Here is a 20,216-nt window from a genome sequence, read left to right as displayed (position 1 = left end):
GTTTGCATTCATAAATACAGAACTCGGATATGCATGACATGAAGAGTACCGTCACAATGGCAGACAGAGGTAGTATAACTGGGCATTTTCGCATATGGATGCTGGAGCCTGAACTCCAGGGTTGTAACTTCACTTCCACCACTTACTAGATTTGACCATGGACAAGTTACTTAATCCTTGCCTTGATGCTCTATCTGCAAAATGGGACAATAATAATATGTAACCATATGTAACTTTTATGAGGATTTAAAGATTTAACACATGTAAAATGCTTGGAATAGTCCTGGCACGTTAATCTCAGTAAGAGTTACCATCATCATTATCACCACTTTCATAATAGTCACCTTCATTCTGTATTTTTCTGGGGTGGGGAAAGGAAATATTTCAAAGCTGGGAACCTCCTGTAGCCTGAAATTAATTGAGAAAATAATCCGGGATATTGCTGATCATTCTTTGACAGTAATGATAATGTTGTGGCAACTTGTAAACTGAGTAAAATAGCACTGTGGACTTTCCCTAGCATAGGTCACGAAAGGACATGTCTTTGAAGTGTTTAGATGACACCTCTCAGTTGAGGTTTCATCACTGGAAACAATTTTTAACACCATTGACAGAATTATAACTGTCATGCTCCCAGTTTTAATGCCTGTGGCATGCTATGAGTTTGAACTAAATTATCTCATTTAATCTCAGCACCAAATTTATAAGGAAGATATTATTATCAGCCTTATCTTACTAAGCAAGAACAGGTTTTGAAAAGCTGGAAAAGTGCTGAAGTTCATGGATCTAAGCAGAAGAACCAGACTTCGAACTATAATATCTGGCTATATACTGATCCATTATACCATACTGCTTTCTGGAAATATACACCCTTTTCTGTGGGACTGTTGTCACTTCACTTTGCATCGACTTTGCTGCTAATAGATATGCAGGCCTTCAGATTTGGTATTGCAATGAATAGTATTCCACTGTCAATTGTATTAATCAAAGTCCTGGGAGGAAAGGAGATGTTGCACATATGAGAATAATTTAAGAAAACATAATTAAGGGACTCTGTACTAAGGTAAGGGAGGAGTTAAGGAATTCGAAAAGAACTGGCAAAGCCTTCTGAAACTAACAATGACAGGAAGTCGTTACCACCATAAGGCCAACACAGGCAAGGGCAGGAGGCAGCCGCTGGCATTTGGAGACAGCTGCAGCCATGTGACAGAGGCCATCTGATATACCTACTCCAGAGGAACACAACTCCTGCTAAACTGCCACCCTGTTGGAAGAGAGTAGGGCCTAATAATCACCTCGATCTGTCTTTCCTTCAGTTTTCTGACTTCATTTCAGTGCCTCCCACTGGCCAAACCCAACTAGAAGCCAGAAGGCAAGGGAGCTTAGGTGACACCGTTGGTAGAAGCCATTCTCCCTGGGCACAGATAAAGGCTGAGATGGGCAGAAATTACCAGGTTGGTTTTGCAGCAGGGTTGGGGGAGAAGGCAGGAGAATGGAGACTTACTGTAGCACTAAGCATACCTGATACATTATTCTAAATTACCATCACTTAGTAAAATATTGGTGGAGAAAATTGAAGAATTCAAAAATTAAAGATACAAATGCATTTAATAACAACATACTTTTCAAAGTGTGAGAGGAGAAAGTGGCTTTCTTTAATTAAGAAAGAACATCCTCCAGATAATGTCATTGCATAGGTATGTGGAATGTAAAATGTTCGAATGTGATCAGCAGTCTTCTTCAAGTTGCTTATATGTTAAACTGATCCTTGAATGGGTTGCTATAATTACATTTTAAAGAGTCTGGCAAATCTTGCTAGTTTTTTGCTTTGCATTTAAATTGGCTCAGCATCTTGGTGCCAGTGGAATTTACCAGGCTGGTGAGAGCTCAGCTCAGGTTTCCCAATGTTTCACAGCCCCATGGGCCCCTTACAATGTTTCTTTGGACACGCTCTGTACTATGTGATTACTGTAGGTCCTCTGTTGGGGAATCACATTGTCACACACTCTCCTCGTGCATCCTGTTGTCTTGTCTTCTCCGTAAGCAGCCCTGTGCTGTGAGCCAGCTCGGCAGGATTTAGTCTATGTGAAGGAAATTGAAAATGAACATTAACAGATTTTGTTCTTACTCATTTAGAAAATAATTCATATGCCTTCATTTTGGTGATGTTCATGATCCTTCATTGACTCTCAAATTTCCGGACTCCTGAAGCCCATTTCTGAGTTGAGGTTTTTTCTGCTCTTGCCAATCACTAGGTGGTGAAACAACTATAGCCTTGGTAATGCCCTTAACAGCTCATGAGGCTGAGCTTAACCCGGAGAAGGCCTCCCTGGTAAAAGGGAGCTGAAGCTGAAATCCATTAATTATTTGCAAAGCTCTGTTTTTGTTTTTGTTTTCTGTCATCTCAAGCAGAGTGGTATCATTTAGGTGCTATGTAAAATTTTTCCAGCAATTCATTCAACTTACGTCATGTGTCCAACTGGGGAGGAATTCCTGGAGCTGTTCTAGAACAATGAGAATTTGTGAGTTGAAAATTGAAATGAAATTTTAAAAATGCTACTAAGCTGAGTTAAGAGAGGAAAAAGGGAGGCTTGGAGTTTTCTTTCTATTATGATATATTTTTTCAAAATTCCCCCATTTTCAATTCCTCTTATTTTAATGTTTCCAGTGATTGAAGCACTTTGTTTAAGGCAAAGAAATATAAATCAATAGAGGAATTACTTAACTAGAAAATGCAAATCAATACCAACTTCCTTATGCAGGAACTTTTTGGTCTGAAATATTTAGCAATATGCTATTTGTTTTATAAAAATGTGGCTGTAATAAGTGATAGCTTGTAGTGATGCTATTTACATATGAAAGCACTGTAAAATAATATTCAGTTTATCTCAGGGCGTGACCAACTACCACTTTTTTGTGCATTCTGTATCTATTATGAAGAGACAATAAGAAAATAAATAGAATTGGAATAGCAAAAGGACAGTTTTGAATTATCGTTAATATATAATGCACACCTAATCCATATGTCCTATATTTTTCATTAATAAATATCTAATGAAAATTGATATATAGGCGTAGTGATCACTTAGAAGAACTTTTAAGTATTTTTGAATGAAAAAACTAAATTATTTTGTGTTTGATCTTGTCTTTGTTTTGGTATTTTGATAATTTTCTATGACTAAGAAAACACAAGAATGCTGAGCCAGGAAAATTAAATTGTTTAATATCTGCAGTCACTTTCAGAGAAAGAGCTTTGTACTGTACTAAGATTATGATCCTGAACCTACTGCTTATTGGCTGTTCAATTTTGAGTAAATCACTTATGTGGTAGTTGTTTTGTCTTTCCAGATTCTTCTTAGCTGGGTCCTTTACTGCATTGACCAGGTGCCAAAGGTGGCTCCGTATTTTTATTAGACTCTACTCCTTTAGCAATAGTTGACTTGGACCTAAGCGAGACCAATTAAGGTCCTTTGCTAGGATTTGGCTTGGCCCAGTGAGAGCTTTCCTGCGTTGGCTGAAGCTTTATGGTGCATAACTTATGAATGGTCAGAGGCCATGGTTCTCAGAGTCTGAAGAATGCTGGTCTGCAGTGAAAGGGAATGAAGCCAACATGCAGACAGAAACAGTTGCAGGCACAGTCCTGGGTGGGGGTCCATGTTTCTGGTTCCAGTTTTTCCTGGTGTCCCCTCTCTGCCTCCCTGCATTTCCTGTGACTGGGTCATTCAACCTTTACTTGGCTTTTACTTATTCAAATTGGGTTTTATCTCACTCAGTTTGGGTTAGAATATTAAACCCTCACTTTCACAAGCTGCACCCAAAGTCTTGTATGTGATTTTTGTTTGTTCGTTTGCAGTTTGTGTAATACCATTGAATCATTTATTTAAAAGCTCTTAAAATTTTAACCCAATTATTTCAAGTTTATGTGGTCTTTGTCCTTTATTAATTAATAATTGCTATTACCATATATACAGAGAACACTAGTTTTTTGGGGCTTTTTAAAATTGTTTTTAATCAATTTTACTTAAAACATTTTAAGGAACAGAATTTTATGTTATTGTTTTAAAGAAGGTTCTCAAAATTATGTAAACCTAATGCTCCTATGAAACCTGGAACCACTTTTGACCCTAATTAATACAACTTAACTTCTCCAATTTTCAATTCACTTGTTTGTAAAAGATAGGAAATTAATCTTGAATGTCACTAAAATTCTGTGACTCTACTAATGTATAAAGTATAACTTCCCTCCACGCCTCATTCATTTTTACAACCCATTGGGAAATGACTCTTTCTGTTGAAAGTTATACAGAGGCCATAACAAGGTGTCATTAATTAGTAACAGAAAGAATTTTGAGGAGGAAGTGCCCAGAAGAACTGGAAACTTGAGGGGATTTTAGGTAAATTCTACCTGCCATTACCCCTCTGGAACAGACAAAGGGTCTCAATATTGAGGGACAATTGCTGAAATGAAAATTCTAGGTATTATACGTTGGGGACTTTTTTTTTTTCTCATTACAGTATCATACTTCCTTTCTGGTGCTTAGATGACTCTCTGAAGTTTTGTAGTCTAGTGTTTGATCCTTTTGCATCTTTAAATTTTTTTATTTATGTAACATATTAAAAATGTAACACTTTTCAGACATGTTAAATATACTGAAAATAGTTTACTATCAGAAAGTGCTGATTACCAAGAGATGAAAATGTTCTCTATTGTTCTGTTACTGCTGTTCAGCTGTCAGACACTAACTCCTTATCATACAGTCCTGCTTGCCTCTTGTCTTCTCAGTTTTCTAGATGTACAATGCATCTCAACTTTTTCTGGTTCTAAAGGTTATTACAGTTTTTCCATTGATAGTATTATGGCTTCATTCACTTTTAAGGAAGAACTTAAGAGTCACAAGGTGGTAGCTAGCCAAAGACTTGCTTTAACTTTAAAGAATTAACAATATAGTTGATATGTGGAATTTTTAAAATGTAGCTTTAATTGGATTTTCTGCATATTCTCATTACCCTTGTCCAGTATCAAAATGACGAGACCAGCACTGTCTTCAGAAGTTTACTCAGCCCAATTTTACATATATGTGAAATTAGCCAAGATTAAGATTCACTGATAGAACTGGTCACCTAGAATTCAGAGTTATTAAAGGAAAACATCTGCCTAACCCTAGACATTTAGAGGAACTGGAGTGGGACAAATGGAGAATGGTTGGGATTAAGAAACCAACAAGATCCACAAGGATAGCGTAGGTAATAATGGAGTATCATTAGCATATATGGTGGTATCAGTAGCATATATGGTGGAGGGAAGATGAGTTATAACCCAAAGATCTGGCAGTGAGGGTCAGATAGAGAACACAATAGATAGGAGAGCAAAGTATACATTTGCTGTGGTATACAATAGATGGCAGGCAAGAAAGAAGGGCCTTGACTTCCCGAAAGGGAGCAGGTAGAGAGGGATGGGTTCCTGGTGGTCTGGGCTAGCTCAGAGTCCCAGAACTAGAAGACTAGGGTTGAAAAAACAAAAGCCCCTCCAGGGTCAACTTTGACCCTCCTTCCAATTCATTCTTCACACACAGACGTCAGACTTGCACATGTAATTACACTCCTCCTCTGTTTAAACATTCTAATGACCTCCATTGTCCTCAGGATAAAAGTCCAAATTCTTCAGCATGACCCAAACAGTCATTCATGGTCTAGTTTATGCCTTCTCCATCAGCCTCATTGCCCAGTTTCCCCTCTCATTCTCTATATTCCAATACCTTGAGTAATTATAATTCCAAAAGAGTAACGCTACTTTATGCCACTATCTTTTTGCACATGCTATTACTTCTGACTATAAAACTTTCACCTTGAAAAATCTTCCTCGTCCTTCAAGTCTTAACTCAACCAGTACTTCCTTTATGAAGCCTACCTTGCTCATTCTCCCAGTAGAGTTGGTCCCTAGTGTCCTTGCACATTCTCAAATTATGTAGTATTGTATCTTGTTAACCTTTTTATTTTACATGGTTATCTGTTATACTAGAAATATCATCTTATTGTAGATAGATTCCATGCATTATTCATTAACCCTAATATTTAAGGTTATATCTGGCCCATACTGAACCCTCAGTGCTTATAGAATAAATAATGAGACAGGTTTTCAATTAATAAATCTTGAGTATAAAGTGAAGGTTTGAGATAAAGTGAAGTAAGACCTGGTTATAGAAAACAGAAGAGAAAGTCACAGTGTATCTAACATCAACAATGACCTATACTGAGCCTTTGAGTATAGGCCTCCATAACTTTCTTCAAGCTAGAAAGAGAATGTTTTCTAACACAGTGGCAGAGTCAAGCCTATTTATTTATCTGGAATGAAGTAACAGCAAAGCCATAGGTGAGAAGGATGTAAAAACAGAAAGCTGTAAGCCTGATTAGCCAAACTTCAGAAATACAAGTTTCCCTTGCCTTGAAGAAGCACCAGGTAGCAGGAAGAGCCTGGGCTTTGGGGTTGTAAAAAACTCGATTCACAGCCATTTATTAAGTATAAGATGTTAACTTTCATTCTCTGAGTGTCAGTTTTCTTAATTTTGAGATAGTGATATTAATTCTAACCACAGAGGGTTTGTGAGAATTAGCTGAAGCTATATAGTGCAAATATGATGGAATGGGCTCTAGGAATGACTGTTTTCTTTTTACATGCCAAACCCCAAGTACTTGCTGGCTCTTTTCTGATTTCTCAGAATTGTTTTGAGAAGAAAAAAGCAGGCCACAGATAAAAATTTGCATCAAAATGATACAGCAAACAACATTTTAAAGGTTGAACATAAGTACTAAGAATGATATTGTCACCTAGATAATGCCAACCAGGGAATACATTTGAAATGTTAGCCATAACTATACAATGGTCACTCAACTATTCTGTATTATTTAAAATTCAGTAACTAATAACTTCAAAAATAGGATAAAACTATATGGAGACAATGAACCTCAAGAAAATAGTTTGTTAGTAAATTGTTTCATCCTCAGTATATACCTGGAGTTCTTAAATATGGCAGATTTAAACTTTGTTGAACATTTCAGAGAATATTGTAGCAACAGTAGCTTAGTCAAAGACATTGTCTTTCTCCTCTGAAATGAAAGATGCTTTCTTTAATTGTCATCCCAATTTTTCCTCCTCTCTAATAACCTCACTCTGTATTTCAGTCAGGATTTGATCAGAGAAACACAACCTCTATGAAATATACATTAATATATTATGGATGTGCCTGACCTTACACAATTGTGGAGCATAATTAAACCATTTTCTGCTGGGCTTGGTGGTGGAGACAGAAATCCACAGACAGGAGGCTGAGAAGCAGGATGCGTGTGAAGTGACGAAAGCCAAAACAAATGGGAACCTGCGAAGTTGGAGCCTGTGAGGAGAGGTTAAATCAGGGATAGTCTCTCACTGTCTTTACGTGTTGATGATGAGGGTATTCTGCAAAAGAACCTAGTGCTCTTCATCGTAGAGCTCAATCTGCACCTAGCACAGGAGCCAGCAGTGAATGAGGACTGTCAGGAGCTATAAGAACTGTTGGGGGGATGCCACTGCAACATAGTGAGCCCCCAATAACCAACAATGTATGTACACTGCAGGGGGCCTCATTGCTTGCTTTGACCTTCAGAGTGCAAAAAGAACATGACTGATACTTCCTTTTAACAAGAACTACACAGGGGAGAAATTTTATGAAACATAGTTCCAATTGAGTTAAGCTGGTATACCATCAATTCACCGTATTCTAAATGATTGTATAAAATTCCTACTCTGTACTTTTAATTTCTTAACCTAACTTATTCTTACCTACGTCCTTAAGATAAAATCTCCCAGATACCCTAACTCTCTTACCAAAATTGAGCTCTATTTGCTATTCAATAGATAAATGAATGCAATTCAATGCATCAATTATCCAGGGCAACGTTTAACTTTATCTGTTTCATAATGGATTTCCAGAACTAGTAATCACACTCAACTCACACTGTCCAGGAGTAACCTGTTTAAAATGAATTTTGGTGTAATGGCTTTCCCATGTTACTTTGAAATGCAGTCTTGCTATTTTCTCATTTTTCTTGCAGCTAAGTCTTTCATTTTGTAAATGTAGACAGATCTGTATTACACTGAAAACCTGAAATGGACTAGTGAGGTATTCTGGATAGTGGAAAATGAATTTCTTGTTTAAAATGAAAGAAACTTTCCCTGGTTCAGCTTTGAAGAAGAGTATAGAAAGTCATGTCATTAGCAATAATTTACTAATTTGTATATTTTATGCAGATTTAATAAGTCTTTGCATTAAACATTGGATTTCACATGGAGATTAAAAGTACTTTGTCAGATTTGCAAGTAAATGTGGAAAGCTTAAACTTGACCAACACAACAAGAATAAAGGAAGAGGTAATACTGCTATTCCCCCTTCTTCTGTTCTGGAGCCAAATACATAGGAACTGGTGCACTAAAGCAGCCATGGTCATGATAAGCTGATGAGATGGGGGACTGAGGAGAAAGTAGACCCCAAGCCTGAAGAAAACATGATGTGACCTATCTAGGCCAGGTGAGTACTTACAAACCTCCCAACAGTACTGCTTTTCCTACAGAAGTTTAGAACTTTCTTCAAAACAGTGTGTCAAAACTGATGGGAAGCTGTTGGCAGGAAGATAGGACAAATTTCTGTAATCTTGGCAGAAGCTCCTTTAGCGGGGAGAAGAAAAGCCTAGAAGGTGCTGCATTTGAGAGATTCTGGCTCTTGACAATGGAACGTACTCAGGATGGCTATAATCAAAAAGTCAGAAAACAGCAGATACTGGTGAAGCTGCAGAAAAAAGGGAATGCTCAAACACTGTTGATGGGAATGTATATTAGTTCAGCCACTGCAGAAAACAGTTTAGCAATTTCTCAAGGAACTTAAAACAGAACTACCATTAGGCCCAACAATCCCATTATTGGGTATATATCCAAAATAAAATAAATTGTTCTACCAAAAAGACACATGCACTTGTACATTCATCACATAAATATTCACAGTAGCAAGGCATTAATTCAACCTAGGTACCCATCAACAGTGAATTGGGTAAAGAAAATGTGGTACATATACACCATGGAATACTATGCAGCCATATAAAAGCAAAATCATGTCCCTTGCAGCAAGGTGGATGTAACTGGAGGCCGTTATCCTAAGTGAATTAACACAGAAACAGAAAGCCAAACACCACATGTTCTCACTTTTAAATGGGAGCTAAACTATTGAGTGCTATGCTCACTACCTGGGTGACAGGATCAATTGTACCCCAAATCTTAGCACATACCCATGTGCCAAACCTGAACATGCACCCACTTAATCTAAAACAACAGTTTTAATTAAAATAAAAAAGGGGAGAGGTAAAGTATCCGTGACTAGCAGTGTTCCCCAAAAACCTCAGACTCATCTCACAATACTCGCAAACCACTTCACCATAACCAAAGTTAAGCCTGGGAACATGACCTAGACCCATCTTGTACAGGTAATTTTCAGGCTAAACCTTTGTACCTTTAATTCCCCGTTGGTAGTCATTTTATCCAGATCTCAACCTTGCAAAGACTATTTAAGTGGATGACAGGAAACAGGAGAGAGAGATGATATGGTATGAGATGTTAGCAATTTCATTATAATAATGTTAATATATTTAACTTATTTCCACATCATATTTTAGATACTATAAAATGAAAACAAGAATTTAACCTGAAGTTGCTCATCCTGCAAATATTTATTGAGCGCCTATGAAGCACCAAACACCAAGGAGAGACAGGGGAGAAAAATTCCTTGGTCTCATAGAGCTTCCATTCCAGCAACTGTCATCTGTCAATCTTCCCTCCCATTCTTCAAGACAATGAGTTTTAGCTTACAACTCTCTTTAAATCACCCATCTTTATCTCACACCTTTCACTCTTAGTAGACGACTTTGTACCCCATTTCGCAAAGAAACCAGACAGGAGCTTAATTTTCTCCCCAGTTCCATTGAGAATAGAACCCAGCCTCGCTTCATTTCTTCCTGACTCAGAGGATCAGGCAGTAATTTTGAAATTTCCCCAGAGTTTAGAAGGCCATGGAGCTATGAACATACTAAGTTGGCTTTGGGCATTTGGCTGCAAAATTGAGAGTACCGATTATTTTGCTTAATCCAATATTTCTTTTCTTCATTTGCTGACATACTCCAAAGATTTTGCATGCCTTCAAAGCAGCCACTGAATTTTATTAACTCATTTTGTTAACTTGAAAGAGGACTGCATCCACTCTTAATCAGGATAAAGAATTGCTTTTTAAAACAAACCTTTTATTAGTTGCTAGTTAGCAGATAATATAGCAGAAGGTTGGTGAGATTATGAAAATGGTTTAATTAAAAAGAAAGTGTCCAAAAGAAACCTTCTCTTTTAGTTCCTAAGTCAGAGATATTGAGAACTCAGCAAAAATAGATCTTCATAAATATAGTTGATCCTTGAACAATGCAGGTTTGAATTGCAGGGTTCACTTATGTGCACATTTTTTTTCAATAAAAATTAACTCCAAGTGTGCCTGCTTCTGTTGCCTCCTCTCCACCTCTTCCTCCTCTGCCACCTCTGAGACAGAAAGAATGATCCTTCCTCTTGCTCCTCTTTCTCAGCCTACTCAAGTTATAAAGATGATGAGGATGAAAACCTTTATTATAATCTACCTACACTTAATGCATAGTAAATATATTTTCTTTTCCTTATGATTTTCTTAATAACATTTTCTTTTCTGCAGCATATATATTGTAACAATACAGTATATAATACATATAACATACAAAATATATGTTAATCAACTTTATGTTACTGATAAGGCTTTCAGTCAACAGTGGGCTATTAATAGTTAGGTTTGGAGGGCATCAAAAGTTATACACAGATTTTTGTGTTTTGATGCCTCTAAGTCCCACAGTGTTTAAAGGTCAACTGTACTGGTTAAATTGTTACAGAGTTATAGAGTCAAAAGATGGTGGACTTTGGAGCACAGAGCCCTTGGTTTAAATACCAGCTGTACAATTTAGTAGCCATGTGACTTTATAAAATCATTTGATATCTGTAAAACCAAGTTTTAACAGTTGTAAAATAAAGATAAAAATATACCCCCTTAAGACTGTTGTAAAGATTGTTGCAATGGACTGATGGTGCTCCCTTTATATTAATATGTTGAAACCCTAATCCCAATGTTATGATATTTGGAGATGGGGCCTTTGGAAGGTAATTAGGTTGTGAGGGTAGAGGTCTCATGAGTTGGATTAGTGCTCTTATATGAAGAGACACAAGTGATATGATCCCTCTCTCAGCCATGTGAAGATACAGCAAGAAAGAAGTCTCTTAGCAAGCATGGGATCTGCCAGCATCTTGATCTTGGACTTCCTGGCCTCCAGAATCATGAGAAATAAACGTTTGTTGTTTAAGCAACCCAGTCTATCATATTTTGTTATAGCAGCCCAAACAGACTAAGACAGGAAGATGAAAAAATGACTCCACATTCCCGCAGTTTATTTGGGTTAAATGGCAACTGATTTGAGATTAAACACCAGTTTTCTTTAGAATTCCTGTTCCCCTATTACACCCTCACCCCTAATCTTCATATAAGGAGTTTTGTTCATAACTCTGCAATCAAAATATAATTAGTGGCTGGAAGTTCACAGAGGAGCACTGACAAATACAAATGTTCCCAAATACTTAATCCTCTTAGAGACAGTATTTGAGTTACTTTGTTTTTGTATTCAGGGATGGATCTTGCCTATTCGACACAAGTTAGAGTAATAGAAACCTAATGAGTCTTTCTCATCAGAAGGCTCTCTCCACCCCCCAAACAAAATGTATCTGTGAAGAGTCAATTATTTTTATGCTTTCTTAGCCAAACTTTAGGATAATCAGTAAGTAACAGAAATTCTAATTAGAATACTGAAAATATTGGTCCATTTTTTAATCATGGAAATCCTACAACTTTTCTAGTAAGACATAGGCACCAACAGAAACACTGATGGAGAAACGTGTGCCTTCAGATTAATTTAGATATATTCACATGCTTTTGATTAATGTAGGAGTTCTTGTCCTTCTAGATGAACTCGTTAATTCCTTTGGTGGAATTGGATCTATCTTGCTTAGTGAAGAGAAATAGGATCATTCGCAAAGGATACAATAGAGACCTGAGCTCCACATTTGTTTTAATCTCTGGTGATATACTGTGCTGCAACTGAGAAAATGCCCCATCTTTATTTCCTGGAGTTGGCTTGACATTTACAAACCTAATGCTGATTTAATATGGGAGTAGGAAGAAAGTGAGGAATGGAAAATATACTCAGGGGAAGTTAAAAAAGAAAAAAAGAGAAAATTGAGTCCTGGTATATGACCATTAGCTACTGTTAATGAATCTGTTCAATTGATGAGATACTATTTTTTAATTATCTCCATTATAGTAGGCATAGAAGATAGGGGAAGGGATTCTTCACCCCTCTTTAATTCAGACCTTACTACTTCAACCAACAATTCATATCCTTTTGGTTTTGGAGAAAGCTTGGAATTAAATTATAATGGCAACGATAATCTTTAGATCCATCTTTCTTTTCCTACCATTTATTTATTTAGTACAAAATGAAGATAATGAATGAGGTAAATGTACACACTTATTAATTCAAATTTGTAAAAATTTTTGAGAGTTTACTATCTATCAGGTACTGAATTAGGTACTGGATATGAAGAGAAAAATAAATCATCATTTCTGTTCTTATGAATTTCAAAGTTTAATAGGAGAAACTGAATATCTGTTCACACAAGTCAATGCATTTAGAGCTGTGTCTTTGGTCAGATTTCCTAAAAGCACAGTGGGAGTTGGGGGTTCTTAGCAAGTGCTTTACTGATGAAGTGTTTTCAGGATAAACTTCCAAGGAAGCAGATTAGGATAGAGGAAGAAACTAAGCAGAGATGTGGGTTTCACTAAGTCTAACTTCAGCCTAATCTCCAGAGAACCTGGACCAACACCAGAGAACCTCTGTGAACAACACCACAGGCTTATCTCACTCTAAGTCAAGAGGCTGGGCCTTTATGCCCTTGAATCATTTAGTCATTTGGTGAGGGATCCCCTGTTAGGCATTCCTGAGCTCCTGTTGGCCAAAGACAACTCTCGAGAAAGATAATTATGGGCCATTAGCAGCCAACCTCACAACAACTTTGAGATAAGTGCACTGGCTCCATAAAGGGGGCAAGGCTAAGGCAGCATCTACTGCTGGATACAAAAATGAATATAACAAGACTTTATATTCAGGTAACCCAGAGGTTCATTATACAGACTGGTATTAAACAAACAACTATAATGCACTGTGCCAAGTATAATGATAAGAGGATGAATAGGTCATATAGAGGAGAGAGTAATTCCCCAATTATACATTTTTTAGCACTTTATCTCGTTGCACAAAATACTGGAGTTCTTGAAAATAACTTTGGTGGTAAGGAATGTGCTAATGGAAGTCTTTTTGGAGAAGATGCTAACTGGAGTTGATTTACAAGTAATAGGCTCTATGAATGTGATACTGGTGAATGGGGGATTATTGAGTGGCCCTGAATTAAATCCCAGTGGGATTCTTTTTCAACTCATTGCTGTATGTAAGCATATTCTACACTATAAAATAAGTAAGTGAGGCTTTTTGAAAGGCTGTAAAAAATGAATAAGATCAGGTTTTAAGGAAGAAGGCAACTTGTAATCCAATGATAAAAGCATTTTTATGATAACATTCATGGTGATAATATTTACTTTTGGAACTTGGAAGGCAGCTATCAACATGAGTCAAGTGCAATTAATGAGTCAAGATTTCTTGAGAGCTACAGATATACTTTTTGTTTAATAATAGGCTTGGTCTGTCTGTCAAGTTTAATGATTGAGATGTGTTTTCATAAAACATGTATCCAAAAGTATTTCACAATATCCAGTGATATTTTCATTTAATATGACATTGTTTAATTTGATGCGTCTTGGAAGTAATGTGGCTGTAGGCTTATAGACCTTCCAGGGAAAACAGGTCTAACTTAGAACTTGGAACATCTCTAATTGGTTCCACGTTTTTCTTTCTTGTCATGTGCTACTCCAGAGTTTATTTACTTAGGTTAATAATAAATTAAAAAGTCATGTTTCAGGATACTTATGTGATACTCTGCCCACTCAAATATTTATGTTTTAAGAATGCAACAGAATTAAACAATGTTTCTTTGCATGTGTAGCTCAGTATCAGTTTATCAGTTTCTAAGGTGTCTATTAACTTGAGATCTTGAATATAGCACTTGGCTTAGAGGTTGAGAAACTCACTGGTCATTTATTTAATTATTTTCGTTATTTATTACTTGAGATTTTCATATTTCATATCCTTTTTAATGGCCTTTCCATAATGTCCTTTTAATTTGTAATGTATAAATGCATGTTTACTTTAAGAATAAAAAAAAAGAAAGGGAATGATCTGTGACTTCCATACTTACCTTCCACATTTGCTTATTTTGTCTTTTCATGTGAACATTTTTAAACTTGCTCATATGTTGGACATTCCATTTAAGAAGCAAAATTACATTGTCTAAATGTTGCATTCATTCTTCCTTGTTTGAAGACTCTGTTGGTAAATGACTATGAAAAGAGGAAATTCCTTATGAGGAGAAATGTAAGGGGAGAGAAAAAAGACACACACACACACACACACACACACACACAGCCACACAGCTATGGGGTCAATGACTCTAGGACAAAATGGACTGATTTAAGCAATATTTGGAGCTTGCTGTCAACAGAACTTAATTCTATGTCTAGAAAAACTTATGGGACACAGTTGCATGAGAAAGTATTGGCAACTTTTGCCCTTCTGAATTTTATTATTCTTACACATTCTTTCCTGAGAGAAGAGAATACGCGAGGTATTATTCAAACATAAAAAGGACAAACAGGCTTAGAAAAATTGATCCTTTTATTTGCATAACTTCAGTCCTTTTACTCACATATTTCCCATAAGGATAAGCGAATGGTTTAAATTTTAGGGGACATGTCTTTCAAAGCTGTATATCTGTAGGCAACGAAGACAGTTTGAAGTAAGTATCTGGGTAATTTTTGAGGGAGGGAAGAAAGAATTCTACAAAGAAATTCTTGTTTAGCCAAATTGTCTATTAAAGGAAACCCTAATTAACCTTTATACATATTTGCTTTTTAAAAGTGATATGTAATAGTTGTACAAACTTGGAGAATACATGTGATATTCTATTGCATACGTACATGTAATGAGTAAATCAGGGTAATTGCTTCATCTATCACCTCCAACATTGACCTTTTCTTTATGTTGGGAACATTCTAATTCTTGTCTTGCAACTATTTTGTTTATGTCCATTTCATTGGCAATGCTTAAACTCAACTTCATGGCCTCTAGAGCAATAATTATTCCTTTGTTGCTCCAATTAAATTAAATCAGAATAGGCCTTTAATTGACATGTTTCTCTTGTTTATCTCCACATTTTGGTTTCAAATAGGAGAAAGCAGGCATTTGGAGGTTGTTTTATTTCTCTTGGTTAGTAATATCATCCTACATTGGTTATCCACGATTGGTTTAGTTCTTTAGATAAGATTCATTGCAGCTTTTAAAGCTTTTTCTGGTTGCAGCACTCTAATTTTCCTTTAGTGAATCTCTCCCTTCCCACTCTCAGTCCACGTGGTTTGGGTGAGGAGTTAACCCCATTCCCTTACCCATCCCAGTCCATTGAGGAAGTCACATGACCAAGGCTGACAAAACATCTCAGCATCATTGCCAGGATAGGCACCAGAAATAAAGCTAGGCCAAACCATCCCGTCTTCATAACCAGACTACTAAATTAACACATCCTTAGGAAGATAAAGGAGATTTCTCTTTTTCTTTTGGTTTTGTAAACTGAACAGCCAAATGAAAAGACATTTTTCACTCTCATCCTATTATTTAAAACATAACTATCAAGAGCTATGCTTACTACATTTGGTACATGATCTAATATAATTTCTATAAAAACTCTGAGGTAGGTACTTCTATTATCCCCACCCTGCATACCAGAAACCGAGACTTAGACATATCATGTGGGTTTATGAAGGTGGCATGTTAATACATAAATAGTAGTCGGGTTTGAACTTAGTCTGATCTTAAGCTTGTGCTCTTAAACCACTACATGTCATCTGTAGACATTCTAGTGAGCAGAAGGAAAGCCCACATCCAAATTTTTGCAAACACCAAAATAAAATGTGTTTGGAAGGGAGGAATGAAAGAAAATTGGGGAGAATACAATAATCACGAAGTCAGAGGAACCTTAGTCTATCAGCTATTGGAGATAGTGGTAGGGCAGAGATGAAGAACACTCAACTAAGTTGAATACTGACTGGGTAAGTATCTGCCAAGCTAAATCTACAACCCAAGGCAGACTGGGGTTATCACATCACCTTCGGAGTGAAGGCTATGTATGGGAATATTCTAAAGTTTGCTAGAACTAAGTAGTCAGTCTGGCATGGTATCCTGTTGTTCCAGGTGTTTGTTCATTAACTAGCTTATTTATCCATTCATTCATCCTTCCACTTTTTATTGAGCATATACTAAGTGGCAAGTATTAGATGCCTGCAATATATCAAGGTATCTATCTACTCTCAAGGAACTCCCAGTCTAGAACAAGAGGAAGATGAGTTAAGAACTAATTATAGCCAGGCACGGTGGCTCACGCCTGTAATCCCAGCACTTTGGGAGGCTGAGGCGGGCGGATCACGAGGTCAGGAGATCGAGACCATCCTGGCTAACACGGTGAAACCCCGTCTCTATTAAAAATGCAAAAAATTAGCCAGGCGTGGTGGCGGGCACCTGTAGTCCCAGCTACTGGGGAGGCTGAGGCAGGAGAATGGCGTGAACCCGGGAGGCGGAGCTTGCAGTGAGCCGAGATGGAGCCACTGCACTCCAGCCTGGGCGACTGAGCGAGACTCCGTCTCAAAAAAGAAACAAAAAACAAGAACTAATTATAATGCCGTAATAAATGTTAAACCAAAAAAAGAAAAAAGAAATTATAATGAGTAGATTTGGTGACGTAGCCTGTGTTGGAACATACAATTGAGCCAAGGAAGATGCCTCTAATATTTAGTCTTATACATTTTATTTATTTAATTACAGACAAATTAGGTTCAGTTTACAAAACTGAATAAATTGAATTTAATTCTGGAGATGTTCTTAGATGTCTTTCCCTGCTGGAGAACACAACAGTTTTATAAACAGCAAACTTCTCTATTTGCGCTGGCAGAAAGCCATCTGAATTTTGCAGTGCCTTTGCTAAAAACTACATTTAAGGAATATTATGCTGAGTCATTATGACATAATTGGGAAAAATACAAGGAATCTGATGCAAATGGGTTCCAAGTCAACTTAATTGCTTAATAGGTGTATAGTACTATGCAGATTATTTAACATCTCTGAGCTTGTTTGTTTAACTATAACATGAGGATGGACATTTGTAAAGTTTAAATGAATTCATACATATAAAATGCACCCCATGTTAGTATTCACTTGCCCAAATACTAGTTTTCTTCATGTCTATAGTTTCTTAGTTTTAGTTTTCTCATTTGTCAAATTGGAATAATAATATTTACTTTCAGTACTGATCATTCAATGAGAGAATATGTCAAAAAATATTGGTGCATAGTAGTTGCTCAATAAATGTCAAATTGTCCTGCCTTTTCACTTAGATTCTTAAAAGCATACATGGTTTCATATCCTCATGGACAAAGTATTTCTCTGAAAAATTCTAAGATGAAAAAATCCTATGTATCTGAATAATTACATTCTTGACTCAGGGTCAATTAAAGCTTCACTTTGCCTGGAAAGACACAATAGAAACTTGAAGACAAAACAAGAAGCAGATCACAAAGACATATAAAGTATAATGGAACTAGTCAGGACTTTAAGTAAGATAATTTGTATGTACATTCTCACTGGCTTGGTTAATATTGTCCTGATCTTATAAAAAGAAGAAAACTAATGCTTTGGAATCATCGACAATACAAGGAAAAACAAGTTGCTTTATTTGTAAATATACAAGTAGATCTTTCTCTAGTGGAGAAAGTGATTCTGAAGTACATTTTCTACTCATTTTTCACACGCATTTTTGTCATACTGGGCCCAAGCTTTGTGGTTGATAGATCAGTTATATGTAAGCCCTCTTTCTGCTGAAAAGTAGTTTTCTACTCTAATTCCATTCTATTTTCATTTATGCTGGAATGATGAATAATGCAGTGTGCAATTACTTCTTTTCTGATTTAATACTAGCATAGGAACTCCTTTCTAGAAAAATATCCAATTAAAATTCACTGTGGCAGATGTGGGTTGTGGACCTGGTCAAAAGGCATAAACTACCAACCCACCCTGTGATTGTTTTAGCAGAGGATTTCCAGGCGTTACTTCAAATGATCTCAGCCATGCATTGCAAGTAATGAAGGTGGCACGAGTTCATACCAGCTCCTTGACTCCCTGGCTGCTACTGAATATGGCTTTATTTTCCATTTGTTGAGCTGGAACATCCCCTCAGATTAGAGAGAAGTCAGCCCTTTGCAGTTTATAAGCACAGTTCTGTTAGGAGAGAGTAATAATAACATGGATGCTGATTTTTTATAGTCAATTTCATTTCTGCTTTAAGGAACAAATTCTTCATTACACTTATAAGCAGAGGCAGAATGGCTCTTGGTAAAAGTTAAAACCTATGCTGAGATCTGTACTGCACTGTTTTATATTCATCATCATCTTTAATAATAAAAGCATATCTTAATTTATGCTCTCAGAATCTGAGATAAAGATTGAATAAGGAGTATATTATCAAAGTGATAACAAGCAGCATATTTCCATAAAGAGTATATTATTAATGTAACATCAGCAAGATGGCAGAATAAGAAGGCCTGGACTCCCTTTCCCCCCATAATTACACTGGTTTAACAACAAAACACAGACAAATTCCCTTTGTGAGAAGTCCAGAAACTAGTTGAGAGGCTCTAAAACCCAGAATGAACATGAGACTAGCCACACTGAAGTAGGTAGGGGAGTTTGAAACACTCTCTCACCATAATCCCTCTTCCTGGTGTAGTGTTATACAATTGGGAGCAAACCCCCAATATCTCAGCTTCTCCTTGGAAAGCAAGAGTTGGACTGCCTGCTCAACACCTTAACTTTTCTAGGGGCTTCCCAGAAGACTGGTTTTTGTCTTGCTTCTCTTGAAGTGCTGACAGGACCCAGTGTATTCTAGCTGCCTTGGAATCAGTGAAAACAAAAATTGCAGTTTGTACTATTAGCTACCATAGCCAGTCTCCCTAGTCCAGCACAGAAAAAGTGGATGAAAAATCTCAGCTTCCAGATTCTCTCTGAGGTATAAAGAAGTTGGACCATGCATACAACACCTCAAATTCTCTAGGAACATGCAAAGGACTGGTTTCTGTGCTGCCTATCTTGGAGCACTAACAAGACCTAACATACTCTTACTGCCCAGAGACTAATGAGAAAAAAGATGGCAGTTTGAACTATCAGCCACCGTAGGCTAGGCCTTCCATTTAGCCCAGCACAGAGCAAACAAAAACATACTCAGAACCCCACTTCTCTTTGAGAAAGAAAAATTGAACAGAAGTGAAACTATTCAACTTTTCCAGATGCTGCCTGAGGGACTGGCTTTAGTCTTGCTTGTTTCAGGGTACTGATGGAACCTCTCATACTCTGGACACCAGGGAGTCACTAAGAACAAAGAAGGTAGTTGGACTAGCAATAAAGTTTGAAAGGTCCCCCCACCTCCCCCGGCAAAAATCTCTGGCTGGGATGATTAGTGAGGGTCTTTTCTTGAATGAGGCAATACTGTGAAGACTAAGAGGGATAGCTTGTATTCATCCATTTTCATGCTGCTGATAAAGACATACACAAGACTGGGTAATTTATAAAGGAAAAGAGGTTTAATAGACTCACAGTTTCATGTGGCTGGGGAGGCCTCAAAACCATAGTGGAAGGCAAAAGGCACATCTCACATGGTGGCAGACAAGAAAGAATGAGAGCCAAACAAAGGGGGAAATCACTTTACAAAATCATCAGATCTCATGAAACTTATTCACTACCGTGAGAACAGAATGGGGGAAACCACCCCATGATTCAATTATCTTCCACTGGGGTCCCTCCCACAACACATGGGAATT

At 37.0% G+C, this 20,216-nt stretch overlaps 2 long non-coding RNA genes across 2 annotated transcripts in view; one reads left to right on the top strand and one right to left on the bottom strand.

Moving 5' to 3' along the window:
* Positions 1–20,216, top strand: part of LOC126961564 (uncharacterized) — a 140,017-nt gene that overhangs the window by 106,919 nt on the left and 12,882 nt on the right. The window lies entirely within an intron of this gene.
* LOC126961568 (uncharacterized) lies at positions 1,674–20,114 on the bottom strand. The gene is made up of 3 exons (XR_007728337.1): positions 19,993–20,114; positions 14,501–14,642; positions 1,674–2,081 (listed from the first exon to the last, which is right to left on the bottom strand). It is a non-coding gene; the product is annotated as an uncharacterized LOC126961568 (long non-coding RNA).

Source organism: Macaca thibetana, chromosome 8, assembly GCF_024542745.1.
Source record: "Macaca thibetana thibetana isolate TM-01 chromosome 8, ASM2454274v1, whole genome shotgun sequence".
Taxonomy (NCBI): Eukaryota; Metazoa; Chordata; class Mammalia; order Primates; family Cercopithecidae; genus Macaca; species Macaca thibetana.
This window is presented reverse-complemented; position numbering and strand designations above follow the sequence as displayed.